We start from the raw sequence: 10,087 nt of genomic DNA, 5'->3' as shown, positions 1-10,087 counted from the left end.
TCCTCAGGAGGTGGTAACTACAATGTGCAATTTTGTAGCCGCCGGTAGAACTCTGGGCTATCACTCCTCCGTCAGAGTTTCTGCCGTTCTTCCCAACGTCCAGGTAGAGAAACTCATAATTGGCCGACACCACCACCAACATAACAATACTACAAAAGCCCTTGTAGTTGTATTAATAAGAGCAAGAGTTGGGTAGTGGGACAATCCTCACATGCTTCCGGTCAATAGCACCACCACAATTGGGAAAATCCCACTGGTGGTGAAACTGGGAAGCCACAGTCTGCCATTCCTGTGGGTTTGAAGGAAAAATTGGGAAAATCCCAGTGGTGGTGAAACTGGGAAGCCACAGTCTGCCATTCCTGTGGGTTTGGAGGAAACTGTGGATTTAAACAAGAAAAAAATAATTAGTACTTTTGCACATATCATTGCAAGCAGATTGGACACAAACATTCTTGGCCAAGATAAGTATAACATTTATTGAAATTAGTATTTAAAGACAAAAGTATAAGGTCAACTTGTCAGATTCCTCACCCCCTCTGGTGGCCCATTGGAAAAATGTAATGGTGGGGGGATGGGTAGATGTTTTGGACAGGTAACCCTCTCCACTTCATTGAGAGCTGGATGCATAAATAATGTGTGTTACTTTGGCCAGCCCCCCTTTACTTACACTATTGGCAGCCCACTGGACAGGTAAGAAGTGTCATAATACAAAAATATGGATACACACTGTCCAAATTGAAGCACATTTTCACATTGTTTTTTTACCTATCAAGATAATAGGAGACCAAAACTTTCAACAGTACCATTTGAAAGAATAAAGGCAGGTTCATTACATGCTTTGGTGAATTCATCCATAAATATGACCACAAAAGAGGTATAGTGTGTATGGGTTTGGAAAAGTCAGCAAATAGAGTATTGGTATCGGTTGACTTAGCAGTTGGGGGGGGGGGTTCCAAATGAGTTTGGGTCCCAAAAAAATAGCCTCTTGCACTCTGCCTGAATTTAAGGACCACAATAACATTTGAACACATTTTAGGGGGTGTTTAGGGTAAGCACTAAAATGGAGCTGACAAAATACATTGTTAAGCTACTAGGCTAGGTGTGTATGGGCACAGGATAGCATGCTGGGGAGGTTAGTGAAGGCAAATATGCATGAAGGACAAAAAAGGAGCATTAAAAGCTTACAGCATGCATGAGGACAAAGGGGACATTCACAGCATATTACAATAATGGTCATTATGGAATAAAGAAATGAATCCAATACATTAGCAAACATTAAATACATAGAATGTGATGTTAAAGGCTAAAACTTACCGGAATATAGTCCTTCTGCAGGACTGATGATGGCAGAACAGGTCTCTGGAATAATGATTCTCAGAGCCTGGGGGGAGATCCCAGTAATGAACTTGAGGTCCTAGAGCCTTCTCCCCGTCGCCAAGTACTGCAAGGTGGTGACAAGCCTTTGCTCGGGAGTGATGGCTTACCGCATGCATGTGTCCTGCTTACTAATATAGGGGGACAGCAAAGCCAATAGACGTGAAAGCAGGGGGTCCGTCATCCAGAGATAATTCCTGAAATCATCAGGATTATTCTCCTGGAGCTCCCGCAGCAAAGGCATATGAGAGAATTGGTCATGATTAAGCAACGGGTTCTTGGTCCAAGAATTCCTCCTCCCCCCTGTTCCTGGACTGGACTTGGGTCAAAGCAATAACTCCAAGCCCGACAATAGCACGATCTCTCTGACAAGAACACCACATGGCTAGTATAGGATCTGACAAGCACGCACTGAAAATCAGAAACAAACTAAAAAGAACGCACTGAAACCCAGAAATGAACTGACAAGCACGCACTGAAAAACAGATACGAATCGACAAGCACAACCTGAAAAGCAGAAACGAACTGAAAAGCACGAGGCTGAAAAGCGCGAATCGACATTCACCAAACTTCTACTAACACGAGATTAGCAGAAGGAGCCCCAAGTGTGGTGCATGACTACTGAACTCCCTTTTTATCGGCTCGTAGTACGTCTAGTACTACGTTCGTAATTGTTGGCCAACATTTGTGTGGCCGTGTGTATGCAAGACAAGTTGGAGCCAACGCCCTTCGAACAAAATTCCACGGTTTTGTTGGCGAACAATCCGATCGTGTGTACGAGGCATAAGAGTTAAAGGGTTTCGTTGTTGTCGGTTTTGAGGAATGTCAGTGACAATTTACCGATGTAACCATTCTTTGCAGGTTAAAAATGAAGGATAGAGTAATAACTCCTGTTTATAAGTATCTTTTTCAGGTCCAGTGAGTTTCTGAAAGTGTATGTACATAGAAAGCAGGTGTATGTAGATAGCTGTACACATGCAGAAATACACACACCTAAAAGAAGGTAAAAGTATAATAGGCTGTTTCATTGTTTTTTTCTGCACCATTCCATACCCTGCGTCTCTTCCTCTGGTTGGTAATGAGGAAGAAAATGGGGGGGGGGGGGATAAAGGTAAGAATGAAAATTTTCAAATCAATAATACTAACCTTTCTAATGCTAACCAAGTTTGTGACCTAGTTGGATGACATGTTCCACGACTGTCTTTCCTTGATGGAATTTGAATCAGCACGCAGCTGTCCAGTGAAGGAGGCTCCCATCCCAGATGCTAAGAATCATTTTGTCAATGGTTCTAGTTATTACATGCCAGATGGTAAGCCACACACAGGTTATGCAGTGACCTCAGTCAATGAGTTCCCACATGTCTGGGTTATCACCATATGAAGTTTGTTTGGAGGTCAACCAAAAACAGGGTTGTACTTTCCTCAGCAGCTGTCGCCTACATTCTCAGCTGATGGGGTGGGTGCAGTCACTGTAACGTGAACTTCAAAAGGTCCACCGCAGGGTTCATGAGTCCTTCCTGGACCCTGACACAATAACCCGTTTACATTCTTTCCAACCAAGTGGCTGGGTCATTGTAAAGAAGCTTGATGTACGAGACAACTGGATCCACGCCGGCCACTGCAAGAAGCTGCTCAACCACACCAAAGAATAATGGGTATCTTTGTTTATTTATATTTTTAGTTTAGTGTATTCTCCAACTAGCTAAGAAAGCGAACAGGACCAATTGCTGTGTCTACTCTGAATCTCCACCAAGCTTTAGTACCCCAGCGATGACAGCAGTACATGCTATATATGATGTTCATATTGGTATGAGGAGTTTTGACAAACTAGTAAAAACTCCAAACAGACACTTGTCAATAGAACTTAACGATACATTTCTAGAGGGTAAAATTTGTTATAGTTTTAACAATAGCTCTAGTTTTTGCCAGTTTGAGTATCGGACAACTAAGTAGCCCACAAGTGTGCTTCAACTTTAGTTTGGTACATATGCAGGCCTACAGCTTATACAGTAACTCCCCCTAATGCAAGAGGTTCATGCGTCCTGGTGAAACTTGTCCCAGCATCTCATGTCGCGGCAGATCACAAGGATCTGATGGCGCGAGAGAAGGTAAGAATGGCAGGAACAGCTAGAAGGGAATTGTTCACCAACCCCGACCAGGTCTGGGCATGGTTTCCTGCTTGTACAGGGTTGGGGCTTGAGTTTATGAAACGTTTGAACAATTTCTCATCCATTGTGGATAAGATGTTCAATGAAACTGTTGAAGCTGCAAGGAAGATCCCACAGGGACAACAGCAGATCAAGACCCTTCTAGTAAAAGATGGCCCATGATTATCTGTTGGCATCCAAGGGGGGGGGGTTCTGTGAGTTCATAGGTAAAGATTGTTGTACCTGAATCGGGGATACTAGTGACAAAGATCAGGCCCATATGGATAAGGTTAGCTCCCTGCAAGGCAAAGCCAAAGCTATAGCTAGTGAAGGTTGGAATCCTTTTAAGGGTCTGGGAATCTTTGGGGATTTTTATTTTTTATTTTTCAGAGGATCATGGTTGAAGGAAGTAAGGGTACATATATTCATGTTGTTTTTGTTTCTATTCCTTCTATATACCATGATGAGGTGCTACTGTTGCCTTATTGGATGAGTGAACAGAGCTCGAGCAGATGACCACATCTTCCTCGCTGAGATGAGACGCCCTGAAGCCCAGACCGACCAGCCTTCATGTCCTCCTTTAAGTCATCCCTCCTGAAGAACAGAGTCTACAAGTCAAGCCGTGTTTTGCTTTTTATGGACTGATTCATTTCCAGGTGTAAGAAGATCAAGGTTCATCGAGGGACACATGGGAGCATATGACAAAAGAGAAGGGACTATTGTGGAAATTTTATTAAGATGTATTTAATATGTATTGTCAGTGTCTCCCAGTGTTTTTTTGTATTATATTAACAGAAAAAAAAGACCAAAAATGTTGAAGAAAAAGCCCACCATTAATATATTATACCCAATAAAAAAATTTAAAAATCTATAGTCTTCATATATGTAGGCCAAAATGTATTCTGCTAAATGTATTTGATAAAAAAAAAAAAAAATTCCACTAAGTATACAGTATATAGATTGGTTTTGTGTGAAAGTTTTAGGGGTTGAAATACTAAAACTGGAGAGTGCAAAATCTGCATGGTATGGCATGGTGCATGGTAGCCAATCAGCTTCTATCTTCAGCTTGTTCAATTAAGCGTTGCCAAAAATAACCCTGGAAGCTGATTGGTTTCTATGCAGAGGTGCACCAGATTTTGCACCATGCAGTTTTAGTAAATCAACCCCATAGCATCTACAAACTACTATATACAGTATACTGGAATTTTTATTTATTTATTTTTTATACTTGTAATGGCAGTGATCAGCGACTTATAATGGGGCTGTGATGGTGTAGTAGGCAATCTGACATTATACAGTTATAACTATACACTGCCACTGTACTAATGACACTGGCTGGGAAGAGGTTAACATCCAGGGGTGATCAAAGGATGAACTGTGTGCCTAACAATGTGTAATGTATGCTGCTTTTTAGTAAATATCTATTTGTTCCTTCACCCCACACACACCCTGAACCCAGAAGACACTGCCAACATACAAGTACGTGATTGTGCCTGTGCGGGCCACCCACCCACAGTAAAATGCAGGCAGTTGGTCGGCAAGTGGTTAAGTATTTTTCCTTATTCAGGCACTCCTAAGCATAACAACCCTTTAGATCAATGGTTGTGAACTTATGAGACATAGGGGGACAAAACTGTGGCCCCTGACAGCTCCAAAGGGCCACACATAATATTCAGTATATAACAGAAGATTTTAAACATATTAGGAGGAGATGGCCAGAGATTATGGACATGTAACAGGTGTGCATAGCGACTAAAGACACACTGTCAAAAACTAGGGATATGCAACATAAGATAGCTAGAGATCGCTGACGTTACGCTGAATGCTCCCATGAGTTCTAGTCTGTAAAGGGCACACAGCAAGTGCCAAAGGGCCACAGGTTGGACACCAGGGCTTTAGATTGTAAGCGTCCAGGGCTAGTGCAAGGATTTTTGACACCCTAGGCGAAACCTCATTCTGCCGCCGCCCCCCACCACCATTGGCTCTACCCCTTTTTCCCTGTCCATGTATACGGTGGGCTAGGATAGTATAGGGACAGGCTAGGGTACTATACGGACATGCTAGGGTAGTATATGGACAGGCTAACTATGCAACTGCCTGTCTGTATGAGCAGGCAGATACACTGACAATGCTTTACGGGCTACTAGTAAATAATAATAATAAATGCACATTTTTTTTAGACAGCAAAAATATCTGCATTTATTATTTTTTTACAAAGCTAAACTTGAACCTCCACACCTCAAATAACCCCCCCCCCCCAAATCTGTTCTCCTCTGTACCCCCCCTCATTAGTTCCCCTCTATACCCCCCCAAATCTGTTCCCCCTCCCCCACACACATATTAGTTCTCCTCTGTACCCTCCCACACACATTAGTTCCCCTCTGTACCCCCCCCAAATCTGTTCCCCTGCAACGATAGTGGTGGCCTCACCTCGACCAGAGCGATGCTGCTGCCTGTCCTCCCACCACAGATCTCCGACTGTCCAGGAGAAGGGAGGGGAAATTGCGGCAAGCTCGGACCTAACATGCAGGGCTTCCATCTCATCATGCAGCACTTCTGGCCGGCTGCTCTGTGTCCCAGCTCTCTCCCCTCCTCTTCTCACTGCCACTGCTAGGGCGACATTGCAGGCTGGGGATAGAGTGGTCCCAGAGAGCTCAAAAAAAGCAGGCTGGCGGAATGAGGGATGGAGAGGTGGAATTGTCAATGCACAAAGTCCAGGGATATTTTCACAGGCGCATTTTACCACCCCTAGCCTGTCGCCTATGCTGTCTTATGGATGGTGACTCTGGCCCTGCAGGTATTTTACAATTTTGAATACCCAGCGAGTGAGGATCCAGATTTTTGCCGCCCCTCCTACCCTGGCGCCCTAGGCAGCCACCTGACCTGCCTATTGCTAAAGCTGGCCCTGTAAGCGCCATGAGCAGGGCCCTCCTATTCCTTCTGTATTGAACTCTATTGTAATCATACTCCATGGTGGCCAGTGCTGTATATTTTGGGGGGTAGCAAACAAGACACCTGTCGCCACCCCCCCCCTCCTCCGGTCGGTCCGTCCATCATTTGCTTATCTGTCCCCTCACCAACCCACTTACCCCTAGCAGCTTCGGCTCCTTCTTGCGTCTCCCTTTCCTCCATGGTGGCGGCTTCCCTCGGTGGCCAATACGATCACTTCTCCTCTCGGCCAATCAGGTCGACCCACTTCCTGATTGGCAGGGAGGAGAAGCAGGAAGATAATAGCTAATATTAATTCGATATTGTCACACAATTGTGTGGGCTCAGGGTGCAGTGCTCTGCGCCCCGAGACCACCATTTCGTTTAACCTCCCTGGTGGTATGATTATGTCAGATTTTTGCGTCACAAAGTGGTAATTCTATGCAAATTATTTTGCATAGAAATTTGGTGTTTTATATTGTAGGACTGTAATTCTTAGCAATAACACACCTAAATCTGTCCAAACAAGAGTCTAGTAGATATATGTATATATATGGTATGATAAAGTTTGAAACACAAAATCATAAATTATAATATAATAAATAAATATAAAAAATAATAATATAATAATAAAGTTAATTTCCCCATGATTCACTATCCCTCAATTCTGCAAGTGTTCTAATTTACTATCGCTGTTTTCTAGCTGGTCTAAAACCACTTTTAAAGTAAAGGGACACTTTTTGGTGGCTATGGACAATCTCCAGTTTCCAGGCAGAAAACAGTGTTATTACCTGTTAACTACTTTTTCCAGGACGGCTTACAGAGAGATAGGCTCCTCCCACCTAGCACAGGAAACACATGATCCACATCATAAAAGCAGCACACATGTATTAGCCCCTCAGTATTAACAAATAACCGAAGGCTACAGAATTAGCAATCATTAAACCTTCATTAGCGTAGCTTCATCTTTACTCTATGTTTTACATTGCTAATCACCAACCAAGAAGGGAGGGAACTGACGCCATCCTGGAAGATTCCTGGAAAAAGTAGTTAACAGGTAATAACACTGTTTTTCCAAGTCATCTTCCAGGACGGCTTACAGAGAGGACAAAACAGGACTACCTGATCAGGGCGGGACCACAGCCTGCAGCACTTTCCTGCCGAAAGACTGGTCTTGGCTGGCAAGCAGATCCAGTCTGTAATGCTTTACGAACGTCTGGAACCTGGACAAGGTTGCTGCCTTGCAAATCTGGAGGGGAGACGCTCCTGCCCTTTCATCCCAAGAAGTAGAAACCGCTCTTGTGGAATGAGCATTTATTCCTAACGGAGGTGCCTGGGATGCTGCTTTGTATGCCTCCGCGATGGCCGACTTCCTCCACCTTGCGATGGTATTTTTAGATGGCCTTTTACCCCTGTTTGAACCTGCAAACAACACAAACAGTCTGGTGGAACGTCGCCATTCCTTGGTGCGCGCTATGTAAGCGATCAAGCATCTCCTGACATCTATCTTATTAAATGCTACCTCCTTGTCGTTTTTAGGATCTCCGCAAAACCACGATCTCTTCCGACCTATGGAAGTTAGATGGTACTTTGGGGAGAAATGCCGGGTCCAGCGAGAGGATAATCTTGTCTTGCAAGATGATGCAGAAGGGCTCAATCATTGAAAGCGCCTGTATCTCCCCAACCCTCCTAGGGGAGACTAGGGCCACCAAAACCACTGTTTTCAAGGTTAAGAGCTTTATTGGCAGTTCATCTATTGGCTCAAAAGGTGTTTTACAAAGACTTTGCAACACAGTGGATAAGTCCCAGGGAGGGAACCTCCTTGACTTGGGGACCCGCTTACGGCTGATGGATGCAAGAAATCTCTTGACCAGTGGCTATTCTGACAGTCTTTGATTTAAAAAGCTAGATAGAGCCGATACCTGCACTTTAAGGGTACTGACTGCCAGATTTAGATCTGCTCCGGCTTGGAGAAAATCTAGGACCGCTGGGATCATGGCTCCTGACACTCTGTTATTGACCAGCACCAGGCCCCAAATTTTTTCCAGATTTTATAGTAAATTGCGTTAGTGGATGGCTTCCGGCTGCTAAGAATGGTATCGATTACTTTTGCCGATAACCCTTTCTGCTCTAACAGCTCCCTCTCAGAAGCCAGGCCGTCAGAGAAAGAGAACTCACTTCTGGATGATTCACCTCTCCCTGATATATGAGGTCTGTCCTGTAAGGCAGTCTCCAATGTTCCGTGATGATGAGTCTTAGTAGTCCTGAGAACCAAGACCTCCTTGGCCAGAATGGTGCGATCAGGATAAGCTCTGTGCTCGACACTCTTATCTTCCGGATAATCTTTGGAATGAGGGCAAAAGGTGGAAATGCCTACACCACATTTGCCTCCCAGGACTGGGATAGGGCATCTAGGCCAAGACTGAGATGATCTCTCTGTAGGGAGAAAAATTGTTCCACCTGCCTGTTCTGCCTTGTAGCAAAAAGGTCTATTTGTGGGATTCCCCACTTACTGTGGTAATATTGTCCGAAAGGACCTGCACATGTCTTCCCCTCAGAGTCGGACCAAAGGCTACTAGAGCGTTTAGAACTGCGCTCAGCTCCCTTGCATTGGAGGAGAGGCTGGCTCCCTGCCAGTTCCAGACCCCTTGGGCCATCTGTGCGCCTGAATGGGCTCCCCACCCCTGACCGCTGGCGTCCGTGGTGACCGCCAGAGGGTTGAATTGGGACCAAAGTCGACCTGCAGAGAGATTTGTAGGGATTTACCACCACCGTCACCGCGTTTAGAACGATCGGATTTTCCGACAACTTTGTGTGACCGTGTGTATGCAAGACAAGTTTGAGCCAACATCCGTCGGAAAAAATCCTAGGATTTTGTTGTCGGAATGTCCGAACAAAGTTCGACCATGTGTACGGGGCATAAAACCCCCCTTTTCTTAGGGTTGCGGGGATGAAGCTTATCACCTTCTCTTCCAGCATACTCTGTAGGAGGGAAGACATAGCTGTTGCCTTCTCCACATCTTTCGGGAGAATGCTTGTGTAAAATTTTTGAGGGGGGCAGCCCAAGAGCTCTATCCTGTACCCTGATTTTATCAGATCCAGGATAAAGCTGCTGCTGGAAATGGTCTGCCACTGTGGGAGGAACGACCCCAACCTTCCTCCCACATGGCTGACTGAGTCACTGGGAAGGGACTTTAGGCTGGAGGGGTTTAAAAAGGAAGCCACCTCTGTCCCTACCCCTCCTGTATTGCCACCCTCTTTTCTGGTCCTGCGTGACTGCAAAACCCTTGTTATGCTGTCTTTTGTCCCCCTGACAATAGTTCCTTTCACCTGATCTCTGGAAGGGACGAAAATTCCTTTTTTTTTTTTTTTTTTTTGCTGTTGTTTTTTGGGGAAAGGAAACCCTTTCTTTTTATCGGCCGACCTCTCTAGGACAGATTCCAGCTCTTTACCAAAGAGCAAATCTCCATTAAAGGAGAGGGAACAGTTTGACCTTTGACACTGTCCCCTCCCAGGACTTCAGACAGATAGCCCTCTTGGCTTCATTAATTAATGCTGTAGACCTGGCCGAGTATTACATATTACAGACTCAGTGGACGCATCTGCTATTTAGGGTACTGCCTTATTTAGCGTTGGTA

Source organism: Aquarana catesbeiana, linkage group LG04 (assembly GCF_042186555.1).
Source record: "Aquarana catesbeiana isolate 2022-GZ linkage group LG04, ASM4218655v1, whole genome shotgun sequence".
Taxonomy (NCBI): domain Eukaryota; kingdom Metazoa; phylum Chordata; class Amphibia; order Anura; family Ranidae; genus Aquarana; species Aquarana catesbeiana.
This window is presented reverse-complemented; position numbering follows the sequence as displayed.